Source organism: Hordeum vulgare, chromosome 6H, assembly GCF_904849725.1.
Source record: "Hordeum vulgare subsp. vulgare chromosome 6H, MorexV3_pseudomolecules_assembly, whole genome shotgun sequence".
Classification (NCBI taxonomy): Eukaryota; Viridiplantae; Streptophyta; class Magnoliopsida; order Poales; family Poaceae; genus Hordeum; species Hordeum vulgare.
In genome coordinates this window covers 60382093-60408541 of record NC_058523.1, presented here as the reverse complement: position 1 = coordinate 60408541, position 26449 = coordinate 60382093, and positions in this window count along the sequence as shown.

Below are 26449 nucleotides of genomic sequence, written 5' to 3'. Positions count from 1 at the left end.
ATCATAGATATAGTTGGCCAAACAAAACCCACGACTCGGAGAGACTTACAAGGATATCAAGTCATGCAAATAAGAAATCAGCAAAGACTCAAATATATATCGTAGATAATCTGATCACAAATCCACAATTCATCGGATCTCGACAAACACACCGCCAAAGAAGATTACATCGGATAGATCTCCATGAAGATCATGGAGAACTTTGTATTGAAGATCCAAGAGAGAGAAGAAGCCATCTAGCTACTAACTACGGACCCGTAGGTCTGAAGTGAACTACTCACGAGTCATTGGAGGGGCGTTGATGATGATGCAGAAGCCCTCCAACTCCAAACTCCCCTCTGGCAGGGCGCCGGGAAGGGTATCCAGATGAGATCTCGCGGAAAAGTATTTTCGAGGCTCCCCTGATTTTTTGCTGAATTTTTGGGAATATATAGGCCAAAGATCTAGGTCAGGGGGCGGCCAGGGATGCCACAAGCCCTGACACCGCCGCCTCGCCCTGGTGGCGGAGTGGGAGCTTGTGGCTCCCTGGAGCCAACCTGGCTTGGCCCAGAGGCCCCCTGATCTTCTTCGGTTCGGGAAAAAATCATTTTGGGGTTTTTATTCCATTCGGACTCCGTTCCAAATTCAGATCTGAAAAGAGTCAAAAACACACAAAAAACAGAACTGGGATTTGGCACTGAATCAATAAGTTAGTCCCAAAAGAGATTTAAAAGGTACATAAAACATCCAAAGATGACATGATAACAGCATGAAACGATCAAAATTATAGATACGTTTGAGACGTATCAAGGAGCACATCTAACTTTCAAAGCATCAACATCACAAGAAATTCTATCAATGATTTTAGCCAAATCGTCAATTTTGAGTAGTTTTTCCTCTATGGACGCATTGAAAATCTTTTGTGAGTTGATGAACTCTTTGATATTACTCTCTAGATCAGGGAGTAATCTATTGTAATTTCCATGAGTATTGTTGTAGGAGTTGCCAAAATTATTAGAGGAGTTACTAGGAAAAGGCCTAGGAACATAGTTTCCTCTAAAAGCATTGGTGTTGCCAAAGTTATTCCTACCAACAAAATTAACGTCCAAGATAGTGTTGCTACTCTCAATCAAAGAAGACAAAGGCATATCAATAGGATCCAAAGGAGCACTTCTACTAGCAACCAAATTCATTAACTCATCCATCTTAGCACTCAACGAGTTCATTTCTTCTATAGCGTGTACCTTCTTACTAGTAGGTGATCTTTCAGTGTGCCACTGAGAGTAGTTCGTCATGATGTTGTATAAGAGCTTTGTGGCTTCCCCTAACGTGATTTCCATGAACGTTCCACCTGAGGCGGAGTCCAAGATATTTCTAGAAGCGAAATTCAAGCCAGCGTAAAAGATTTGAATAATCATCCAAAGACTCAAGCCATGAGCGGGACAATTTCTAATCATTAATTTCATTCTCTCCCAAGATTGTGCAACATGTTCATGATCAAGTTGCTTGAAATTCATGATATCATTACGAAGAGAGATGATCTTAGCCGGCAGAAAATACTTGGATATATAAGCCTATTTGCACTTATCCTAAGAATCGATACTATTTTTGGGCAAAGAAGAAAACCAAGTTTTTGCGCGTTCTCGCAACGAGAAAGGAAAAGGCTTCAATTTAATCACGTCATTATCCACATCTTTTTTCTTTTGCATATCGAAAAGCTCAGTGAAGGTATTGAGATGGGATATGACATCTTCACTAGGAAGGCCAGAGAATTGCTCTTTCTTAACAAGATTCAGCAAAGCAGCATTGATTTCGTATGACTCCACACTAGTGGCGGGAGCAATCGGAGTACTAATAAAATCATTATTATTAGTATTCGGGAAGTCACGAAGTTTGGTTTTTTCGTTCATGGTGACTTCAGCAAGCAAGCAAGCACACAAGCAAACGAAGAGCAGGTGAGAGCAAGGGCGTACGAAAAGGCGAACGAAAAAGGCAAACTCGTGAAGTGGGGGAGAGGAAAACGACACTACAAGAGGACCCCCCTTATAGAAACACATTTTTCCGTATCTAAAAGTTCATATATGCGTTGTTAGTGTCTTTACCAACGGTTTGTGATGCGTTGCCTTATCCAATGTTGCTAGAGCATATTACAACGGTTATACTACCGTTGGTAAAAGGGTCCATTGCAAAAATGCAATACATAAAACAAACTTGTACGACACTTTTATACGTTGGTGATTAATGTACAGGAAACAAAATCCCCTTCCTTGACAACAGAGAGTTTGCAACCCTTCAGGTCTTGGTACATATATAATATAAATAATATTATTTTATATGTATACATTGTCAGCAATTAAATTAATGCTAGACATAATGGTGATAATTATATATTACAAGTGAAATAAATAAGAGAATATATTCGCAGGAGGATCAAATTATATATTATATAAAATGTTGGATTACAACAAGTGGATATTACAACAGAAAACATCATCTAAATGTGATGCGTAGTCTAAATATTTTCTTGACAACAAAACTCAAACCGAAAGCATCCATGAACAACACTACAGCTTTACTAACACTTAATCAAGGAACATCATCCGTATAACTAAACCCAAATTGGAAGCATCCAACATCATCATCATGGAAGGATCGTCATCATCATCATCAGTATAATTGCCACGCACCCATATAATCATCCATTTATCTTTTGGATCTACAAACTGAAAAACAAAATGTACTGTTAACACACAATGCATTAACATATAAAACAAAAAATCAAATAACTTTCTCTGGTAATGTAATAGTAACTAGAAAACATGTAATGCATTTTGAACATCTCACAACTGATTATTTTATGTCATGAATTCAGAAGAAAAACAAGATGGCCAGTATAGGATGATAAAACTAGAAACTCAAAATAAAATATTCCAATGAATATTTAGAAGGGGCCATGTATCTATGTTTCTGTAGAAAGATGTGTATTGCCACCTCTATACGAGATGAACCCTTAAAAGGAGGGCATTTACTTTGTTTTGATGATATACAACAAATCAATTAAATGTTCTATAGATAACAGAAATGGGATGACTGGTTTTCATTTTGCATAACATCAAAGAGGTGACTTGTCTTTCTATTTGGTCTATATCATTTTTACACTATATAATGCGAGGCAGATAACCTGGATTTCTAGTTCATTTATGTTTGAAGTGTTTCCAAAATAAAAACAAAGATTGAGAGCTTAAAAAACATAGAACATATACTATACATACCAATATGACAGCATGCGTGCATGTGTATATATTGTATGATAAGAATCGGTAATCCTCTCTTAGCTTAGCCCCATTGCAAGTAATCATATGATCCATGCTCTCTAAAGTTGTGTGAGCTCATCATCCATGCATCATGCAAAAATGTGTAAACTGGTAATAAGAAATTGTCCAATAAATCAAACCTGTAGTTCGGTATGTGCGTTTTAAATAGTCGGCGCTATAGCCCTACTATAGCCTTTTCAGCAAGGCGCTGCTAAATAATCTCATGTACAAATTGCACGCTATAGCATGCTATAGCTTATTTGGAGGTCCGCTGCTATTTTCCATAGCCCGCTATTTAAAACATTGGTATAAAATAAAATTGTATGAAGCTAATACCTACACACTTGGAGATACGGGATGCATCCAAAGCATGGATGAGAAGCTCATTCAGCTGTTATACGTCCTCTTTGGGGGCTCTCAACTTGATTATTATCTTCATCGCCTGGGCTTTTACGAGGTAATCTGTAATGACCTGCTGAGTGAGCTTCCTTTTTTTGCTAAATATATTTCCCTATTATGTGACAAAGAAGAATTGCGGCAAAGAGGTTACACAATTTTAAAATCAGAAGCATACAACATGAGTCTTTGCTTTAGTATATATTCGATTACATGATTATGGAAATACATGTATGCAAGGTCATATTTTGTGCTTAACGAAAGAAATGGAGACTGGCTTATCTGCTCATAGTGTGTGCCTAGTAACTGCACGTCTGTGTATAACATATATATATGAACTATAGTAACATACAATTTAGTATCATGGATTCAGTCGGCGAATTGCAAAAACCACATCTTAATTACAAAACAGTTCTTCCTAAGCAAGTTCTAGCTCCATACACTAGATGCATGGACTTAGAAAGAAATCAACACAAATATGTTCTTAATAACAAAAGAACGACATTAAAAGAAACCAAGAAGAAATAAATACGAGGAAAGAGCTTAACTTAGGATCATTTTTTGATCTCGCATGTAGTTTAAAATAAATGTTGTTACGGTGCCACCTTAACCTCGTGATGCACATACCTCCCTGCTTGCAACAATACAATCAAAGAAATTCCATCTGAACTTAGTTGTCTGAAAGTAAAGAACGACTAATTGGTTGTATATAGCACCTACAAATCTTAGCCATCCAAGTAATACGTAACTTCAAATGTTTGAATCTAAAGAACGCACATCATCAACATCTTCCATCAGGAGACCCTAAGCTGTACTTTCTCATTATATACAAAGTAGAGGTCTGAAACTAAAAAAAGCACATCATCAGTATCTCCCAAAACGGAATTTTAGGTTGTACGTCTCAGATTACGGTAGCACAAAACAACATAAAAATCGTCAAAAGCAAAAACATTATCTCTTCTTGCTCTGTGCTTACCTGCGACTAGTCTACAATTGTTCCTCTTCTCGGCAACTTCATCAACAATAGCGGTTGTCCAATCAGATAAAACTCCAGTTTTGGTCGGGCATGGACGTCCTCGTCAGCCAAGATGGCTTACAGCGTCGTTGGGATAGTGGATATTGAAAGATTGTGGGGAATGGATCAGACATAGGCTGCCTGGATCGTTTTACATGGTCGACACATGAATAGTGATAAACAATTAGGGGGATCAGGAGCACCAGTGGAGGACGAACGTGGCCACAGACGTGGATGATGCATTGGTACCCCGAGGGGCTACAGATGTGGAATTAGGGATGTTGTTGTCTGTGCTTGTCATGGCCGTACCTTGGATTCGTCGTTGGTCGCAGCAGAGCGGTGACGAGGGGCAGCGCACCGGGATGTAGAGTCGCACGATGGTGATGAAGGACGGCTCTCCATGATGGAGGGTCGCAGACTCGCAGGGCAGTGGTGAGGAGAGGCGCTCCTGGATGCAGGTAGGTCGTAGCCGCACAAAGGAATGGCAACAACTGACGAGGGGCGACGGCCGGTGTGGGAGGGCTCGACAGGAATTGGGGAAGCCGGAGAAAGGGGACGACCTAGATTAATCGTGTAAGCCAACTTGGGCTAGGCTAGACAAGAGGCTAGGTTAGTGCCTTGGGCTTTACTAGGCGTTGTGTGGTCAGTTGCAATGGGTCATGAGCTGCAGTACAACGCATATCCAACCACCCTTATATGTGTATCTATTGTAAATTTTGCAACATATAATCAAAACGTTGCACAATATATGTTGCTTTGTAGGGGATATTCTTGTAGTGCGAGAGGCAACTAGCAAACAAAGTAAATGCAAGAAATGAGTTTGCGACACCTACTTGGATGAGTCCTTGACTTGATCTTCCTTCCCGGCAATGGCGCCAGAAATTCTTCTGCTATCCCACAGACAACAGCGCCAGAAATGGACACATTAACGGAGGCTGGGCTTGCGTTGGTTTTTCCCTTGAAGAGGAAAGGGTGATGCAGCACAGGTGCAGTAAGTATTTCCCTTAGTTTGAGAACCAAGGTATCGATCCGGAAGGAGGGTATCGTCAAGTCTAGAGTACCTGCGCAAACACAAACAAGCTTGCACCCAACGTTTCAAAGGGGTTGTCCATCCCTTCAAGATTGTTTGCAAAGTGAGATCTGAAGGCGGAAAGTGCAACGACGTAAAAAGTGTAAGGCTGAAAATTTGGTGTGGAGTAGACCCTAGGGGCCATAGTTCTCACTAGAGGCTTCTCTCAAAATAGCAAGTATAACGGTGGGTGAACAAATTACCGTCGAGCAATTGATAGAACCGCGCAAAGTCATGATGATATCTAAGGCACTGATCATACATACAGGCATCACGTCCGAGACAAGTAGACCGATACTTTCTGCATCTACTACTATTACTCTACACATCGACCGCTATCCAGCATGCATCTAGTGTATTGAGTTCATGTCGAACAGAGTAACGTTTTAAGCAAGATGACATGATGTAGTGGGATAATCTCAAACCAATGATGAAACCCCCATCTTTTTACCCTTGATGGCAACAACACGATGCGTGCCTCGCTACCCCTTCTGTCACTTGGTGAGGTCACCGCACGGTATGAACCCAAAACCAAGCACTTCTCCCATTGCAAGAACCATAGATCTAGTTGGCCAGACAAAACCCATAACTCGAAGAGAATTACAAGGATATGAAATCATGCATAAGAGAGATCAGAAGAAAATCAAATAAGATTCATAGATAATCTGATCATAAATCCACAATTCATCGGATCTCAACAAACACACCGCAAAAGAAGATTACATCGGATAGATCTCCATGAAGATCACGGAGAACTTTGTATTGAAGATCCAAGAGAGAGAAGAAGCCATCTAGTTACTAGCTATGGACCCGTAGGTCTATGGTGAACTACTCACGCATCATCGGAGAAGTCATGGTGTTGATGAAGAAGCCCTCCGTGTCCAAATCTCCCCTTCGGCAGGGCACCAGAACGTGCCCGAGATGAGATCTTGCGGAGACAGAAGCTTGCGGCGGCGGAAAAGTACTTTCGATGATCTCCTGTTTTTTCGGGATTTTTAGGGAATTTATAGGCGCAACCCCTAGGTCAGGGGGCACTTAGGGGGCCCACAATCCTGGATGGCGCGGCCTCCCCCCTGGCCGTGGGGTGGGGGCTTGTGGGGCCCCTGAGGCTCCCCTGCCTTGGCTCCCAAGCTTCCCGATCTTCTTCCGTTCCCGAAAAAATCTTTTCAGGGATTTTCTTCCATTTGGACTCCGTTTCAAAATCTCTTCTGAAAGGGGTCAAAAACATGGAAAAAACAGGAACTGGCACTTGGCACTGAGTTAATAAGTTAGTTCCAAAAAATATATAAAAGGCATGCATATCATCCAAAGTTTAACAAGATAATAGCATGAAACCATAAAAAATTATAGATACGTTGGAGACGTATCAGGGCCCCACAAGCACTCACCCCGCGGCCAGGGGGGAGGCCGCGACCCACAAGCTTGTGGCCCCCCTGGACACCCTTTTCCCTAGGGGTTGCACCTATATATTCCCTGAATATCCCAAAAAAATCAGGAGATCATCGAAAGTACTTTTCCGCCGCTGCAAGCTTCTGTCTCCGCAAGATCCCATCTGGGGCACGTTCTGGTGCCCTGCCGGAGGGGGATTCGGATACGGAGGGCTTCTTCATCAACACCATGACCTCTCCGATGATGCGTGAGTAGTTCACCATAGACCTACGGGTCCATAGCTAGTAACTAGATGGCTTCTTCTCTCTCTTGGATCTTCAATACAAAGTTCTCCATGATCTTCATGGAGATCTATTCGATGTAATCTTATTTTGCGGTGTGTTTGTCGAGATCCGATGAATTGTGGATTTATGATAAGATTATCTATGAATCTTATTTGATTTTCTTCTGATCTCTCTTATGCATGATTTCATATCCTTGTAATTCTCTTCGAGTTATGGGTTTTGTCTGGCCAACTAGATCTATGGTTCTTGCAATGGGAGAAGTGCTTGGTTTTGGGTTCATACCGTGCGGTGACCTCACCAAGTGACAGAAGGGGTAGCGAGGCACGCATCGTGTTGTTGCCATCAAGGGTAAAAAGATGGGGGTTTCATCATTGGTTTGAGATTATCCCACTACATCATGTCATCTTGCTTAAAACGTTACTCTGTTCGACATGAACTCAATACACTAGATGCATGCTGGATAGCGGTCGATGTGTAGAGTAATAGTAGTAGATGCAGAAAGTATCGGTCTACTTGTCTCGGACGTGATGCCTGTATGTATGATCATTGCCTTAGATATCGTCATGACTTTGCGTGGTCCTATCAATTGCTCGACAGTAATTTGTTCACCCACCATAATATTTGCTATTTTGAGAGAAGCCTCTAGTGAAAACTTTGGCCCCGAGGGTCTACTCCACACCATATTTTCAGCCTTACACTTTTTACTCTTGTTTTCCTCTCCCCCACTTCACCAATTTGCCTTTTTCGTTCGCCCTTTTTCTCGCCTGCTCTTTGTTTGCTTGTATGCTTGCTTGCTTGCTGAAGTCACCATGAACGAAAATACCAAACTTTGTGATTTCTCGAATACTAATAATAATGATTTCTGGAGGCAGGCGGGAGCGGCCTGTCTCGAGCACCCATTCGGGGAATCACCGGGAGAAGTTCGTAGGTCTTTTCTGGGATGTTGTTCCCTTTTTTACTCTTCTTTTTTTCCTTGATCCTTAGGATCAATCCCACCTTGTTGTAGCCCGCCTTTCTACCTACTTTGTTCAATATAAGCCAGCGAGCTGCTTGATCTTTAAAAAAAAGTGCTTTGCCATGTGATGGAAGAGCCTTTCTATGGTCCAGGAGCAAGCAAGTCACCAGAGGGGTAATATTTGGCTCGTAGGACCCTTTCACATAAAGATTATGGGTCATATAGAAATCTCCAACATTGCTTTGCCAACATAGCTAAGTTAAAAGAATTGAGGTCACGAGAACCCATCCCTCCATCCTTTTCAGGGAAACGGAGCTTCCACCATGCCCACTATTGCATTCTCTTGTGATTCTCATCGTCAGCCCACCAAAATCTGGCAATTTCATCTGCAATTTACTTACGTATACCTTTTGGAATTTTAAATAATGACATGGCATATACATAATTGCTTGGGGCACTCCGTTTAGGAGAATGTCCTTTCCTTCCATGGATAATTGTTTCTCATTCCATTCAACAATACGAGAGCAGACTCTCTCAATAAATTAGTTAAATCAGTCGCTTATGTTTGCTCCAACATAAGCTGGTAAACCAAGATACTGATCTGAAAGGGTTTAAGGATCAATATTAAGACATTCACAATTATCTGCTCTCATTGTTGGATCTGTATTGGGGAAGAAAAAAAGACTAGATTTTGCCGCACTCACCATTTGACCTGAATTGCCACACTCACCATGCCACTGCTTAAAAGCACCAATTCTTCTTTCATCACTTTAGCTTGAAGCTCCGACCTCTCCAGCTTCTGCTCAAGATCACACACATGTGCAGCCACAACAACACTTGCTTTGATGGACTTGTTCCCAGATGACTGGAGCCCAACATTCCTTACGAATGTGCTTTGCTTGACTTCGGTCTTGAGCACTTCGTCAACAATTTCAGCAGGAGACTTCGGCTCTTCACCTTCTAGAACCGACGCGTCCTTCCTTTTTTCCATCTCAAGCTAGCATATGGAGGAAAGTGATAAGACATAAGTAGTAGATCTATTTCACATCTTGCATACTAGCAAGCAAGAGAAACCAAACAAGAATGCCACAAAATGAATTATTTGAAGTAACCAAACCAGCACACAAAATCTATATGTAGATATTTTACTCAAACTCAAAACAAAGAAGAAAATGATAGACCTTGGTAACATGAAAGCATTATTTGAATTTGCACGTAAATATTATCAACAACAGATATTTAAATACTAACACATCTCTAAGATTCATTATAGTGAGTGCTTATGGAAGAATATGATAGCTTCAATAAGCCTAGAATGATTGTTCTTATAAGATGGTTTCCCAAGTGAGTCGATCATCAAAGGAAAGGACATTCAGATCAATTTTCATTATATAATAAAAAAATGCAACAAATAGCCACATCAAATTTTGATATCTTTGCTGAGAACTATCTACCAAATAGCTACAAAGATTATTAGAACAATTCATATTTAATGGTTGTATTTGTTAAGATAATGGTATGGCATGGATAAAAAAATTGTGAACACTACTAGGGAAACCCTAGTTGTAGCGCTGGAAATATGCATAGCAGTAGCGCTGGGCTGGGCCAAGCGCTAGTGCTATCGCGCTACAGCTAAACACTATAGTAGCGCTGGAAATATGCATAGCAGTAGCGCTGGGCCAAGCGCTACTGCTATCGCGCTGCAGCTAAACACTAGTAGTAACGTTGGTATGGGCAATGCTACTGGTAAGTAGTGTTAGCAGTAGCGCTTCCCTGTCCAGCGCTACTGATAACTATAGTAGAAGCGCTTGTTCATATGGTGCGCTGCTGCTAAGACGCGCTACTTGTAAGTACTTTCAAGCACTACTGCTAACTTTTAATGCTTTCACAGATTTGCACCCTCTACGTATTTGTGATGTATTTATACAGATTCTGTACAATGATTTCATCACATGACATTAAACATACACTATTCTCACATATCATAGGCATACAGTAGTCTCGTCATACCATCATCATCATCAGCATTCAATACAAATATCATCACATAATCTCGAAAATAGCGATACATAAGTGTGATCATGTCATGTCTCGAATAAGTGCAACTGCATGGACATGGCACACCCACAAGTTTCATCATCTCTATCTACAACATGATGTAGAAGAGAAGAGCAACCAGCATGAGGAATAGCGCGACTATGTAGTACCGGCGGTCCTGCCCCTGCTCATGCCGGAGTGTCCACCTCAAGTAACTACTTTCTGCTTCGGCTCTAGTGTCGGACCCTCTGTGGCTAGCACCCGGGTACCTGTGCACCTGGGCCTTAGCGGCTGGCCAGTGGTCGTAGACTCCTGGAACCCTCCCAACGTACACGGCGTAGTAGTCCTTCGCCATCTCTGATCTAGGTACCTGCATCATGAGTTGTTGATTTGAACGATAATATGCAACATAATGTACTTAAGAAAACCAAGAGGCATGATTAGCAAAATAAAAGCAACCAATAGTAAACATAAATGACAAAGTTCCTCATACCCAAACTAATTAATTAGAGCGATCTATGCTAGTTCAGGACCACAGTTTAGTTACATCACATAGTTTCGCCGTGCATAATTTCAAAGTTTTGCCATAGAAAGACAGTAGTGATAAGGCACGCTAGTTCAGGACAACGGTTTAGTTACATCACATTGTCATTGGCAATCAGTCCTCCAGGTCGGCGTTCCAATCTTCATAGTCAGGGAGAACGTACCCGAGCTTCATGAAAGGCTTCAGGTCCAGACGCTGAGCGACTAGCAGTGCTCAGACATCAACCCGCGTGATTGGCCCATGGTAGAACATCCCCGTTGGTTCGAGGACTTGCTTCATGATCACTTGGGCTAGTTCACACTGTAGGTGATAAAACTCAGCTCGGATTTGATGATCCAGTGTCTTTCCTATGCTTGTGGCCCAACCGACAATCTCGGCATCTTTGGTAGTAGCTGACATGCGAAGGCGTTGATTATCCCTTCTGTACTCTATCAGGTGATGCATGAGGTAGAATCCATCAGCCGTACTGTTGTGCAGCTGCTAGATGTAGTAGAAGTCGGTCTTATGGCCGAAAGCCGGTGCTTTATTCCTTTACTTTTTCACCTTGATATATCCACCAGCCAGGCTGAAGGTTAACAGGGTACAATCGAGAACACACTTTACGTGCGTGTAATCCTTTTCTTGATGTTCTTCGACGAGTCCAAGTACATAGCATGGGAGTATTCTGAGTACAGAACGATAAGGACGGCGCCGCCCTCCCCGCACAAATTAAGTACACCTCAAATTAGCCTCCATGCTTGCAAAGGAATGATTAACATGTATGAAAGGATATGCGTGGATGACTTACGAGGGATGATAAGGCAGGAGAATCGCTTCCTTGTCCTTATTAGCGATCATGAATTCGCCGAGGTACTTGCTCGCATAGTCACGGTGCTCTTTGCAAACTGCCAAGAAGCTCTCGTGCATATAGTATGGGTCCGCGACGCAGATATATTTGGTGCTGTCCATATTGATGAAGTAGTTGAGATACAACGCATACATGCGGATGAACTGGAAATCCAGCTTGGTCATGTGGAACATGTTGTAGATTTAGTCAAATCGCAGGAGGAACTGATTTGCGGGCCAGGTATCGGCGTACAACTTCCCACCCGGCACCTGAGCCGCGTAAAGCGGGTATCCTGGATCTTTCGCGACCAGAAGGCTTTTTTCTCTGGCCAGCACATCTTCATGGAGTCTCTTTAGATCATTGCTTAGTATGTGATCTAGCGCTTTGGCAGATTGGATCGGCTCGCCAGCGACATGGAAACCTGGCTTACCTTCGACAGGTATTCTGTCTACCACCAGGGGTTTCAGAGGCGGCTAGCTGCTTGAAACACATATGTTGCCTTTAGGGCCTTTCCTGTCCGGTCTCTTCCTTTGCTTCTTGGCGGTTGGCGGTAGTGAGCATACCATACCTTCCCTAACCACCACCCAGTGTCCTCGGGCTAAACAGTGGACGGGCCTCGGGGGGTTGCTGGGTAGAGGCGGCATCTGGAGGCGTCTCCTGCGAGGATGGCTGGTAGAGACTTTTTGCATTCCGCCTTCGGACATTCTGGCTGCGGCAAATGAGGCAGCATCAAGTCAGCATCTCCAAGGTCATAGCCTAAGTCTTCGGCGTCCCGAGCCATCAATCCATCATAGGCGGTATTGAAATACTGGTTCTAGTCCTCATCATCATCCTCCATGTTATCATCAACATTTGCTTCTTCGACAGCGGGGGCGACATGATCTGGCACTAATGGAGGCTCCCCCTCATGTCGTACGCTACCATCATCCGCCACGACAGGTGAATGTAATTTGGTAGGTGGGGTGGTGTTCATACCTTCTTGAGAAGGTGGCGTTGGTGTGATACTAGGCTCCTCGAGACGATGAATAGACTTCGGCCAAGGCAAGAACTAGTTCTTGCATGTGTCAATCCTCTTAGGGGTCTCGTCTTCACCGACTGGTATTGGAGGAGGCAAATCCCCGAAGCTTGCTAAGAAACTGGCCACGTTAACTTTGAAGACGCCATCGAGCATCTCTCAGTTGTGGAACATGCGGTACTTCGGCTTCATGATGGTTGCCTTTCCCACATCCACCTTCCGGCCCTTGATGTCGTAGAGTAGGGTGCACGGGGTGTCGCCGGCCTACGAAGGAGACATGTCTGCGACATCAAACATCTGAAAGGCAACTGAAATTCAAGAATATAGACATGCTGGTGAAAAGGATATGACGCGTAATTACCGTGAGGGGTCGAGCTCAGCCAGCGACGAAGGCCCATTGAGCATGCCAGAGACGGAGGTTGGGCTGCTATGAACAGGAACGGGACCTTTTGCGGTTGCTTGGGGAGGTGTTGGTGTTGTGGTATTCGCCGAGTTGCTCCCGACAAAGCTGGCAAGGGGAAAGTCCTTCGGCTGTGCATTTGGATTGCTCTTCGACCAATTGAAAATTGCCGGAATCAAGCTGGCCACCGCTCTTATTTGGTTTCAGCTTTGGTCTTATTGACCGCAATCGCGACGTTCTCGTCCATGCCTTCCTGAGTGACGACCAACCGTCTCTTCCTTCTTTCCTCTGCCTCCTCAGGGTAGCACGTCTTCCAATGAGACGCCATCTCCGACACCGTCCACACGTCCATAGGACGGCGGCTTGTCCACGAGGACCTTTTTCAGTATGTTCAGGGCCCGGTTGAATGAGGTGTCCGACTTGGGCCTCGCCGACGACTGTGATGACTCGTCGCTTTCGGCTGCCTTTTGGTGCTGCTCTTTGTGCAAAAGGAACATGGATGGTTGATACGTCTGCGTCGTATCTACTTTTCCGAACTCTTCTGCCCTTGTTTTGGACTCTAATTTGCATGATTTGAATGGAACTAACCCGGACTAACGCTGTTTTCAGCAGAATTGCCATGATGTTTTTTTTGCGCAGAAATAAAAGTTCTCGGAATGACCTGCAAATTTACGGAGAATTTTTCTGGGATTTATGAAAAATATTGGCGCAAGTATCAACGGAGGAAGTGGAGCCGTGAGCCCACAAGCCCACCAGGCGCGGCCCCCTAGCCGCGCCTGGCAGGCTTGTGGGGCCCACAAAGCTCCACCGCCTCTCAATCCACCTCTGTATAGTCTATTTCGTCCGGAAAAAATCAAGGAGAAGAGTTCATCGCGTTTTACGATACAGAGGTGCCGCCACCTCCTGTTCTTCATCTGGAGGGTAGATCTGGAGTCCGTTGCGGGCTCTGGAGGGGGGAGATCGTCGCCATCGTCATCACCAACCTTCCTTCATCCCCAATTCCATGATGCTCTTCACTGTTCGTGGTAATCTCATTGTAGGCTTCCTGGACGGTGATGGGTTGGATAAGATCTATCATGTAATCGAGTTAGTTTTGACGGGGATTGATCCCTAGTATCCACTATGTTCTGAGATTGATGTTGCTACTACTTTGCCATGCTTAATGCTGGTCACTAGGGCCCGAGTGCCATGATTTCAGATTTGAACCTATTATGTTGTCGCCAATATATGTGTGTTTTAGATCCTATCTTGCAAGCTGTAGTCACCTACTATGTGTTATGACCCGACAACCCCGGAGTGACAATAGCCGGAACCACTCCCGGAGATGACCATAGTATGAGGAGTTCATGTATTGACCAAGTGTTAATGCGTTGACTCGGTTCTTTATTAAAAGGAGAACCTTAATATCCCGTAGTTTCCATTAGGACCCCGCTGCCACTGGAGGGATGGACAATAGATGTCATGCAATTTATTTTCCCTAAGCATGTATGACTACATACGGAATACATGCCTACATTAGATTGACGAACGGGAGCTAGTTACATATCTCTCCGTGTTATAATTGTTACATGATGAATAGCATCCGACATAATCGTCCATCACCGATCCAATGCCTACGATTTTTCCTACTGGTCCTTGCTATGTTAGTTTGCCGCTACTGCTGTCTCTACTGCTACTATTACTCTCTTGCTACTTCTGTTACTCTGTTGCTACTGTTGTTACTTTGCTGCTACTGGTTACTGCTGCTACTGCTGCTATCATACTACCTTGCTACTGATACTTTGGTGCATACACTAAATCTTTCACGTGTGGTTGAATTGACAACTCAACTGCTAATACTTGAGAATATTCTTTCGCTTCCCCTTGAGTCGAATCAATAAATTTGGGTTGAATACTCTACCCTCGAAAACTGTTGCGATCCCCTATACTTGTGGGTTATAAATGGTTTACTAATGTGACAAAACTTGCAGTCCAATTGATTGGAAGCTAATATGATAATGTGGTAATTTAACAATTACCAGAAGTCTCATGAACTCCCTCGTGTTCGGGTTCGTGTAAAAGATCTTTCTGGCTTTGTCCCACATGTACCGGGCCCTGATCCAGTCATGCTGCAGCGGGTCGGTGAACTCCGCCAAGGGGTCCGGGATCCCGATACTTTCACGTTTGGCGTCCTCCTTGGCCCATATGTGCCTCTTCCCCTCGTAACCACGACTTCCAAGGCGGTGGGGAGGCATGTTCCTGGCCTGGAGCGCCTTCATTTTCTTCGACTTTGCCTTGACTTCTTTATTGCAGTTCTCCTGGAATTTTGCAAAGTCCTCTACCGTTATTGTTGGACTATCAGCATGAATCTTGGACGATGGTTCATTCTTCACAATCGCTTTTTCATCGAAGATTTCCAGGAGGACAAGTCGTTGGTGAACGTCACCATTGCCTTCTCGTTTATCTTTGTCATGGCAGGGTCGTCCCACGGCTCTTTATATTCCTTTTCATTCCGGCCGGGGAACATGAACCTATTGTGCAACTTCTTTAGGAGCATGTGCTCCATATGTGGTATCTGCTTCAACTTCTCGTCGTTGATCTTGGCAGTTTCCGTGAGGATGCATCCAAGTTGATTGCCCCAGCACTTGCGTGCTTCTTCTTGTGCCGTTGGCTCTAAATTCTTGGGGTGAATCTCCATGACCACAATTTGTCCGATGCCAAGCTCGTTTGGTCTTCGTGTCCTCTTCTTCTTCGGTGCTTTACCGGGTACGACATCATCGTTGTTGGTCTCGGGGGCGGAGTCGGTGCTGGTGCCAGTGCCGGTGTCGGGGTTGGGACCACTGCCGCCACCATGCAACCCCATCTGGTGTTCATCCATGTAATCGAAATAGTGATTTGCTGCCTCCATGGAGTTTGCGGGGCGAGCAAAATCACCCACGACTTCGGCTTCGGTAGACATGTTTCCTATGCAACAATTGTAAATAAAAGATATAACAAAGACAAAAAGGGGCCTATATTTGGTCGGAATGTTGAGTCGTTCCCCTTCCGGCAAATCCCGGGTACTCCATATGTCCTAGTTTCTAGCAGAAGTCATGCCGAAAATTTCGACATGAGCTTTGCTAAAAAGTGGACATATGGAGCGCCTGAAATTTGCCGGAACTGAAATGAATCAATATTCCGACAATAGGCCACTCGGAGCAATCTACATGGATATACTCCAACAAAGAAGAAAGCGCACTTAAATATAGTTCATAACAAGAGTACAATACGAGCAGAAACTAGACATGATAAATCATCAACATAGTAAGAGATAACCAAACTAGCATTTGGCCAAACAAGCTGCCCCACAGTTATGTTATGGTACGGAAAACAATATTCAGTTTTGGGACACGAACAATTAAGATCCTACGTAGTAAGAGACCAACTAAACTAGCATTCCGCTACTATCCACTGGATTGGAAATTCAGTCACAAGTGGTACATGTCAAGGAGACACCACGTGTTGCCGTGGGGAGGAGCGATGCGGCAAAGATGAGGAACGAGGATGGGTGGCGGCTCTAGGTGGAGGAGTCACCCTCGTGTTGTTGTGGGACAGGAGCGATACGACGAAGGTGAGGAACTAGGAGGGGGTGGTGGCTCTAGGTCGAGGAGTCACCCTCGTGTTGTTGTAGGGCAGGAGCGATACGACAAAGGTGATGAACAAAGAGGGGGTGGCGATTCTAGGTCAAGGACTCACCCTGGGCAGGAATAACGCTCGGTTTCATTAAAAATGTATGATGTTTCTGAACCAAACAAACTTAACCCTCAACTTTCAAAACCCTAGAATTTAGGTCTCTCACCTCATTCAAAGTGATTAGGATGACAAGGAGTTTCCCTACACAACAGGTGCCTATCTAACGAAACAATATTCACAACAATTTTATTTCTCGAGAAAATCAGGATTGTTTGAAAAATTGAAAAGGGAAAAAGTTTAGGAACTTTCATATATAAAGAAACCGTAAATATGATGAATTTTTTTCATGATTCTTTAGTAATTACTCCTATTTGACAAACTACTCTAGTTTCCTCAGTTTCTACTGCACGTCAAGTTTTTGTTTTTGCTTCCGCTCAAACACAAAAAAGAATTAGATGTACTTCATCTTAAAAACAATGCTGAAACTTTCTGACTCCATTCGCATTGTAACTTCTCAATGACCTGAAACTCCATTACCCGCGAGGAGTCGTTCCTAGAGCGACATTGTTCCATGACAAGATTCAGGGCCATCTCACACACATGATCCCCGGGACAATCTCTAAGAAATTGGACGCAGAAAACGCTTGAGTTTTAAACTGGTAGAGCACACCAACCGAACGTGTGCATGGCAGCAGTATGATTGTGCTCCTCCTAATTTAAACCATCAATCTATCATCAACTAGTGGCACAACGACAGATCCCTGACAATCTACCCTACCGCGCGAGAGGTTCCCGATCTAATCCACGAACGAACCCTAGGCAAAGGACTGGGGTTATCATCGGAGGGGGGAAACAAATCACACCTTGTGAAGGGGTGCGGCGGCGCCTGGAGGGGGGAGGCGGTGCTTGGAGGGGGCGATGTGAGGTCGAGGGAGTGCGTGGACGGGCGGGGAGGTCTCCAGCGGGAGGCGGTGGCAAAACAGGAGCGTTGGAGAGGGGGGGGGAGGTGGAGTGGAGGGAGAGGGGGAGTTAGGAAAATTTTGAGCCGGGTTAACTAAACATAGTAGTAGCGCTGGATTAGTACCAATGCTACTACTAACTTAGCAGGAGCGCTGGTACTAATCCACCGCTACAGCTAACTCCTATAGGACATATAGTAGTAGCGCTCGTTTAGTACTGGCGCTACTACTAACTTAGCAGTAGCGCTGGTACCAACCCAGCGCTACTGCTAACTTTCTTTACTTTATTTTCTTTATTACTTTCTTTTTATTATTTTTCTTTATTATTTTATTTTTATTATTTTTCTTTTCTTTTTATTATTTTTATTTCGTTTTCTTTTACTTTTTTTTTTCTCCCGACGACGACGGCTTCTCCCTCTCCCCCAATGCGCGAATATCACCAGAACCATGCATGTGGTGGTAACATATCAGTTGACCGATAACGGTTACTTAGGTGCGTACACAAAATTGATACATATATATAAATGTAGGTTTCTGATCAGCTGCGTCGACGACGTTTCACATTGAGCTTCTTCCCTTTCTTGTTCGTTGCCGAGTAATTGAGCCCCTCCTTGTGACTTTTGCGGATCCATGGAGTACGATCTTTCTTACGTAATGTAGTCTTGATTCTTCTTTTCACGTATGCTTCATCGTCATCGTCATCTTTCCTCATCGGGTTGTCGTATTGGTCGTAGTCTTCCAGGTTGGCGACTCTACGCATTCCGATGATGCTCCTTTTGAATCTCCTCATGACAACACGGTTGGGATTGGTCGGGTCGGTTATGAAGAAGCATTGTCTCACGTGCTTAGCGTGTACCCACGGATCATTTTTGGCGATGATGTTAACGTTCACGGTAGTGCCCTTCGCGTCGGGTATAGACATGGTGGTGAAATACTTGTTTTCTCTGACGACGTCCTTGGCCCATCAGACACACAACATTGTCGCACCGTGGATTCTAGCATAGTCAAGCTCCCAGATCTCTTCGACCCTTCCGTAGAATCTTTCACATGTGCCCTTGGCGTCGGTCACGCATTGAATTGTCACCCCTGAGTTCTGGTAATCATTGTCCATGTCTTTGGCCTCCATGTAGAATGTGTACCCACTGATATCGTAGGACTGATAGGTCGCTAGCTTGGGCGCAGGGCCATGTGCCAAGGCGTGTATGAGAAATCCGTCCGAACTACCCTCTTTCGGGGGATTTTCAAGAACTTGCTCTTTGAACCAACGCAAGAAAGTAGCGTTGTGCTCTACAGTAACTTCATCGTCCGTCTTGAGAATCCCCTTATCACGGTACTTCTTTGTGATGCTTTCTTTGTGTCATGCGAAATAATCATCTACCACATCTAGGTGTTGTAGCACTACTAAGTTAGCCATCTCAAAGTCATTCCGTTGATCCGAGTAGTCCACGTGCAATTCCCTCCAGCCGTTGTTGTGAGCATCTCCTTCGAGCTTCCCATCGTGCTTCTTGACGGGCAAACCAACAAAAGGGTCTCCGATGCTTATATAATTCTCGCAAAAGGAGATGCACTCATGCGTCAGATACCCCTAGACGATGCTCCCTTCGGGACGTGACTTGTTATGAACGAATCCTTTGATGACCCCATTCATCCTCTCGATGTCGGCCCAAGGTCGATGATGTCGTCCATGATGTGGACACACAGATGCACCATGACGTCAAAGAACGCGGGCGGGAAGTACATCTCAAGCTCACATAGTATGACAGCGATCTCTTCTTGTAGCCTTCGGAGCTGCTTCACACTTATGGACTTTTGAGAGATAACGTCGAAGAAGTTGTAGAGACCAGTAAGCGTCTCATGAACGTGCTTGTCCATTATCCCTCTAATGGCAACCAGGAGTATCTGCGTCATCACCACGTGACAGTCATGAGACATCATCCCGCTGAACCTTTTCTTCTTGGGGTCTAGAAATCTGCTTATCTTCCCACAATAACCGGAACTGACTTTGATTCCCATAAGGCACTTGATGAATTGATCGATCTCCTTCGGACTTAAGGTGAAGAAAGAAGGGGGCCATAATTCTCCTCCTTCTTGTTGACTTTTCTGCCCCTTTCCCCCTCCTCTGCCTCCGTCTCTGTCTCGTCCATCAACTTTTTACGGTGGATGTCTTTCCTGATCTTCAAATCTTCCAAGTCTTTCCTTGCCTTCGGCCCATCCTTGGTCTTCTCCGACATGTTCATTAGTGTGCCAAGCAAGCTTTCAAGGACAATCTTCGTGATATGCATTTGATCAAGGCAATGAGGCGTGTCGTGATTGGGCCAGTACTCCAAATCCCAGAAAACAGACCTCGTTTTCCATACCTTCAGTAGCGGCTCTGGCACCTTTTTGATCTTTCCCGGCGTGGGGCATTGTTCCCAGTTTCTGAACAGCTCGTCGATTTCGGCGCCGCTCCTCTTACATGGAGGTCCTTGAAGCTCAGCCAACCCATTGAATAGATCTGCATGCTTTCTCCACAGGTCATCCTTCTCAAGCCATCTATGATGCCCCATGTACATAATTTTCCCAGACCGACATCTTTCGTTGACGTAAGCTGCTGAGACATTGTATCATCCATGCACCTCGTGCATCCGTAGTATCCGTGGCACACCTCTCCTAAGCTGTACCCGTAACCGAGATAGTCGTGCACTGTCGTCATCAGCGCGGATCTCATATGGAAATACTCTCCTTTGCTGGCGTCCCATGTCCATGCCGGTGATGTCCATAACGTGTCTAGCTCCTCTTGCAGAAGCCCCATATACAGGTTAATACTATTTCCCGGTTGTTTTGGCCCTTGAATCAGCATGCACATGTGTATGTACTTTGTCTTCATGCACTTCCATGGGGGGAGGTTGTACATACATAAAAAACGGGCCATGTGTTGTGGTTGGTGTTCTGGTTTCCAAACGGATTCATGCCATCGGTACTCGCACCAAGCATGATGTTCCTTGGATCTTCTTTAGCAAATCCATATACGGTGTTGAATGCTCTCCACTGGCTACCATCTACGAGGTGTCTCAGCCTCGGATCATCTCCATCGTTGGGCTTCTTCCTCTCCTCGTGCCAGCGCATGAGATTTGCTTCCTTAGGATCTATGATATACCTCTGCAGACAGGGAGTGATCGGAAAGTACCATACAACTTTCTCAGGAGCTTTCTTTCCAGCCTTCTTGTATCGAGAAGCATTGCACACTGGACAGTTGGTTTTTTCCTCGTGCCCCCCCCGATAAATTATGCAATCGTTGATGCATGCGTGGTACCTAATGTGTGGCAAATCAAAAGGGCAAACGATTTTCTTGGCCTCCTCGACACTACTAGGACACAGGTTCCCTGCGGGAAGAACTTTATTATGTAGATACTTCAAATGCTCATCAAGGCTTTTGTTTGTACATTTGTTTTTGGCCTTCGTCTTTAGAAGTTCTAGCATTAAACTCAAGCGGGTCACCTCGGGATCGCAACCGTCATACAACGAAGTCCTCGAGTCCACTTCAAGTTGAGCCAGCTTGGCCTCCTCTCTAGAAGCAGCTCTCTCGCTAGTCGTACTCTTGCGATGGAGGTCTTGAACATGAGGGTCTTGCACTACTGGCCTTAGTAGCGTCGAAGACTGCGGCGTGACCATCGCCTCTTCTCCGCCATGTCCGGACTCTTCTTCGCCATGTCTAGAATCTTCTCCGCCGCCGTCATTTCCGGACTCTTCCCCGCCGCCATGTCCGGCACCATCATCTTCGTGTCGATCGGTCATCTCTTCGTCTAGCCCTATGTCGTTATTCCCTGTCATTTGGACGTCCCCCTCATCATCATCTTCTTCACTTATCCACTGAGTATAGCCATCCATGAAACCCTTCACCAGCAGGCGTGCCTTCAAAGTGCCACGATCAAAAGGGTCCAAAAGGAAACCTTCCTTGCATCTTGCACACATACATCCACTCTCCTTCATGACCGACTGTACCGCTCCACCGCGGATTATTTGCATACATGTCCATCACCGCGGATTGCATGTACCGCTCCACCTTCCATCCACTCTCCTTCATGACCGACTGCACGGTATAACGAGCAAAAGGGTTATAAATGCATGCATGCTTCAAAGTCATATAAAATTTTGGCATGACCTTGCCTAAAAATAGGACATATTGAGTTTGCTCGAAATTCATCGAAATGAAAATAAATCGACATTTCGGCAAGACATAAGCAACTCGAGGGCATGTCACACTCGCAAAAATCTCTCCATATATATATTCTCATTCACACACATATTACCATTCTTTAAATGAATTTTTTTACTCACCTATATATCTCCTGAGAGAGACCGGTCGACAGAGATGATGAGAGAGATGATACGTCCATTTTGCATCATGCTTTCATGTTGATATTTATCGCTTTATGGACTGTTATTAGACTTAGTGGTACCATACTTATGCCTTTTCTCTCTTATTTTGCAAAGTTTATTTGAAGAGGGAGAATACCGGTAGCTGGAATTCTGGACTGGAAAAGGAGTAAGTTTGAGTCCTCTATTCTGCGCAACTCCAAATGCCCTGAAAATCAACGTGAAATTTTTTGGGAATATATAAAAAATACTGGGCGAAAGAAGTGCCAGAGGGGAGCTGCCAGGGGCCCACAAGCCTGGTAGTCGCGGCCTGCCCCCCTGGCCGCGGCTACAGGTCTTGTGGGCACCCTGGTGGCCCACGGGCTCCCCTCTTCTGCTATATGAAGGGTTTGGTCCGGAAAAAAATCAGGGTGGAGCTTTTTCGAGGAGGCGCCGCCACCACGAGGCGGAACTTGAGCAGAACCAATCTAGAGCTCCGGCAGGACGATCCTGCCAGGGAAACTTCCCTCCCGGAGGGGGAAATCATTGCCATCGTCATCACCAACACTCCTCTCATTGGAGGGGACTCGTCTCCATCAACATCTTCATCAGCACCATATCATCTCCAAACCCTAGTTCATCACGTGTAACCAATCTCCGCCTCGCGACTCTAATTGGTACTTGTAAGGTTGCTAGTAGTGTTGATTACTCTTTGTAGTTGATGCTAGTTGGATTACTTGGTGGAAGAGTTTATGTTCAGATCCTTGATGCTACTCATTACCTCTCTGGTCATGAATATGATTATGCTTTGTGAGTAGTTACTTTTGTTCCCGAGGACATGGGATAAGTCATGCTAATAGTAGTCATGTGAATTTGGTATTCGTTTGGTAATTTGATATGTTGTATGTTGTTTTTCCTCTAGTGGTGTTATGTGAACGTCGACTACATAACACTTCACCGTTATTTGGGCCTAGAGGAAGGCATTGGGGAGTAGTAAGTAGATGATGGGTTGCTAGAGTGACGGAAGCTTAAACCCCAGTCTATGCGTTGCTTCGTAAGGGGCTGATTTGGATCCACTAGTTTAATGCTATGGTTAGACTTTGTCTTAATTCTTCTTTCGTAGTTGCGGTTGCTTGTGAGAGGGGTTAATCATAAGTGGGATGCTTGTCCAAGTAAGGGCAGTCCCAGGCACCGGTCCACCCACATGTCAAACTATCAAAGTAACGAACACGAATCATATGAACATGATGAAAACTAGCATGACAAAAATTCCCGTGTGTCCTCGGGAGCGTTTTTCCTCCTATAAGACTTTGTTCAGGCTTATCTCTTGCTACAAAAGGGATTGTGGCACCGTGTTGCACCGTTGCTATTACTTGTTACTTGTTACTTTTCACCTGCTATGTTTCACCTCGCTACGCCATCACTTGTTACCGCTACTTTCAGTGCTTGCAGTTATTACCTTGCTGAAAACCGTTTATCAGAGCCTTCTGCTCCTCGTTGGGTTTGACACTCTTACTTATCAAAACTACTACGATTGATTCCCTATACTTGTGGGTCATCAATACCCTTTTCTGGCGTTGTTGCTTGGGAGTGAAGCGCCTTTGGTAAGTGGAATTTGGTAAGGAAACATTTATATACTGTGCTGAAATTTATTGTCACTTGTCACTATGGAAACTGTTCCTTTGAGGAATTTTTTCAGGTATCTTCACCACGAACGGAAGCACGAGGAGTTTCTCCTCAACCTAAGGTACCTACTAAAAATATCTTTTATGAAATTCCTTCGAGTATGCTTTAGAAACTGCTGGCTAATCCTTTTACAATAGATGGATCATCACATCCAGACTTGCATCTAACTTATGTAGATGAAGTTTGTGGTTTATTTAAGTTGTAGGTTTTCCCGAGGATGAGGTAAAGAAGAAAGTATTTCCATTATATTTGAAGGATAAGGCATTGACATGGTATTTGCTATGTGATGATACTCGATCATGGGACTACAATCTGTTGAAATTGGAATTTCATCAAAAGTTTTATCCTATGCACTTAGTACATCATGATTGGAATTATATTTATAACTTTTGGCCTCGTGACAGGGAAAGCATAGCTCAAGCTTGGGGGAGGCTTAAATCAATGCTATATTCATGCTCCAATCATGAGCTCTCGAGAGAAATTATCACTCAAAACTTTTATGCTCGGCTTTCTCATGAAGATCGTACCATGCTTGACACTTCTTGTACCGGTTCTTTTGTGAAGAAGGATATTGACCACAAGTGGAATTTATTGGAAAGAATCAAACGTAACTCTGAAGATTGGGAGCTTGAAGAATGTAAGGAGTCAGGTATGAATTTCCAGTTTGATTGCGTTAAATCTTTTGTTGAAACAAACACTTCTAGAGATTTTAGCGCTAAGTATGGACTTGACTCTGAGATAGTAGCTTCTCTATGTGAATCTTTTGCTGCTCATATTGATCTTCCCAAAGAGAAGTGGTTTAAGTATCATCCTCCTGTAGAAGTCAACATAGTTAACCCAATCTAGTTGAAGAGAAAGTCATTGCCTATAATGATCCTATTGTTCCTTTTGCCTACACTGAGAAACCACCTTACCCTGCTAGGGAAAAGGATTATTCTAAAGCTCCAGCTGTGATACGTAGGGGTTACATTAGACCACTTGCACCCCCTGAGGAAATTAGAGTTGACCCTAGTGTTTCTATTATCAAAGATCTCTTAGCCGAAGACATAGACGGGCATGTTATCAAATTCTGTGAGGACTCCGCTAGATTTGTTAAACCTCACGCGAAAGACAAATAGGGACCTGTAGTTGGCCTGCCCGTTGTTTCTGTCAAGATAGGAGATCACTGTTATCATGGTTTATGTGATATGGGTCCTAGTGTTAGTGCAATACCCCGGTCCCTATATGATGAAATCAAAGATGAGATTGCACCTGCTGAGTTAGAACCCATTGATGTCACTATTACGCTAGCTAATAGAGACACTATCTGCCCTATGGGAATTGTGAGAGACGTAGAAGTCATGTGAGGTAAGACGAAGTATCCTATTGATTTCCTCGTCCTTGCTACTGCACAAGATAGCTTTTGTCCCATCATATTTGGTAGACCCTTTCTCAACACTGTCAATGCTCATATTGATTGTGAGAAGCAAACTGTCACTGTTGGCTTTGAAGGCGTTTCACATGAGTTCAATTTCTCTAAGTTTGGTAGACAACCTCATGAAAAAGAGTCGTTTGGTAGGGATGAAACTATTGCCTTAGCTTCTATTGCCGTGCCTCGTACGGATCCTTTAGAGCAATATCTTCTTGAGCATGAAAATGATATGCATATGGATGAAAGTGATGAGATAGATAAAATTGTTTTAGAACAATATCCTATTCTTAAGAATAATTTGCCTGTTGAACTGCTTGGGGATCCTCCCCCACCAAAGGGTGATCCTGTTTTCGACCTTAAACAGTTACCAGATACACTTAAGTATGCCTATCTTGATGAGAAGGAGATATATCCTGTTATTATTAGTGCTCACCTCTTATATCACAAAGAGAAGAAGTTATTAAAAACATTGAGGAAGCACCGTGCTGCTATTGGATATACTCTTGATGATCTTAAGGGTATTAGTCCCACTCTATGTCAACACAAGATTAAAACCGATCCTGATTCTAAGCCAGTCGCTGATCATCAACGGAGGTTAAATCCTAGGATGAAACAGGTCGTGAGAAAAGAAATATTAAAGCTTCTGGAAGCAGGAATCATTTATCCTGTTGCTCATAGTGATTGGGTAAGTCCAATACATTGCGTACCTAAGAAGGGAGGTATCACCGTCGTTCCTAATCATAAGAATGAAATAATCCCACAGAGGATTATTACTGGCTATAGGATGGTGATAGACTTCCGGAAACTGAACAAGGCAACCAGGAAAGACCATTATCCTTTTCCGTTATCAATCAAATGCTAGAAAGGCTATCTAAACACACACACTTCTGCTTTCTAGACGGTTATTCAGGTTCCTCGCAAATACCTGTTGTAGCGACCCGACGCAAGACGAGTCAAGCCACTGGTGTTTCCGTACCATCCCAAGATCATGCTGGTACACACACAGTACATAATGTATATATTCAAGAGTTCAACCACACAGCTTTATTAATCGAAATCTCATAAGCAGTACTTTATTACAATAAAGGATTACAATAAAGTGGCTGAAGGCCAACTCATGAGATATCTAACGAAGACTAAGCGGAAGCATCAGGTAGACGAGTCCATCCGACTCCAAGGGCATG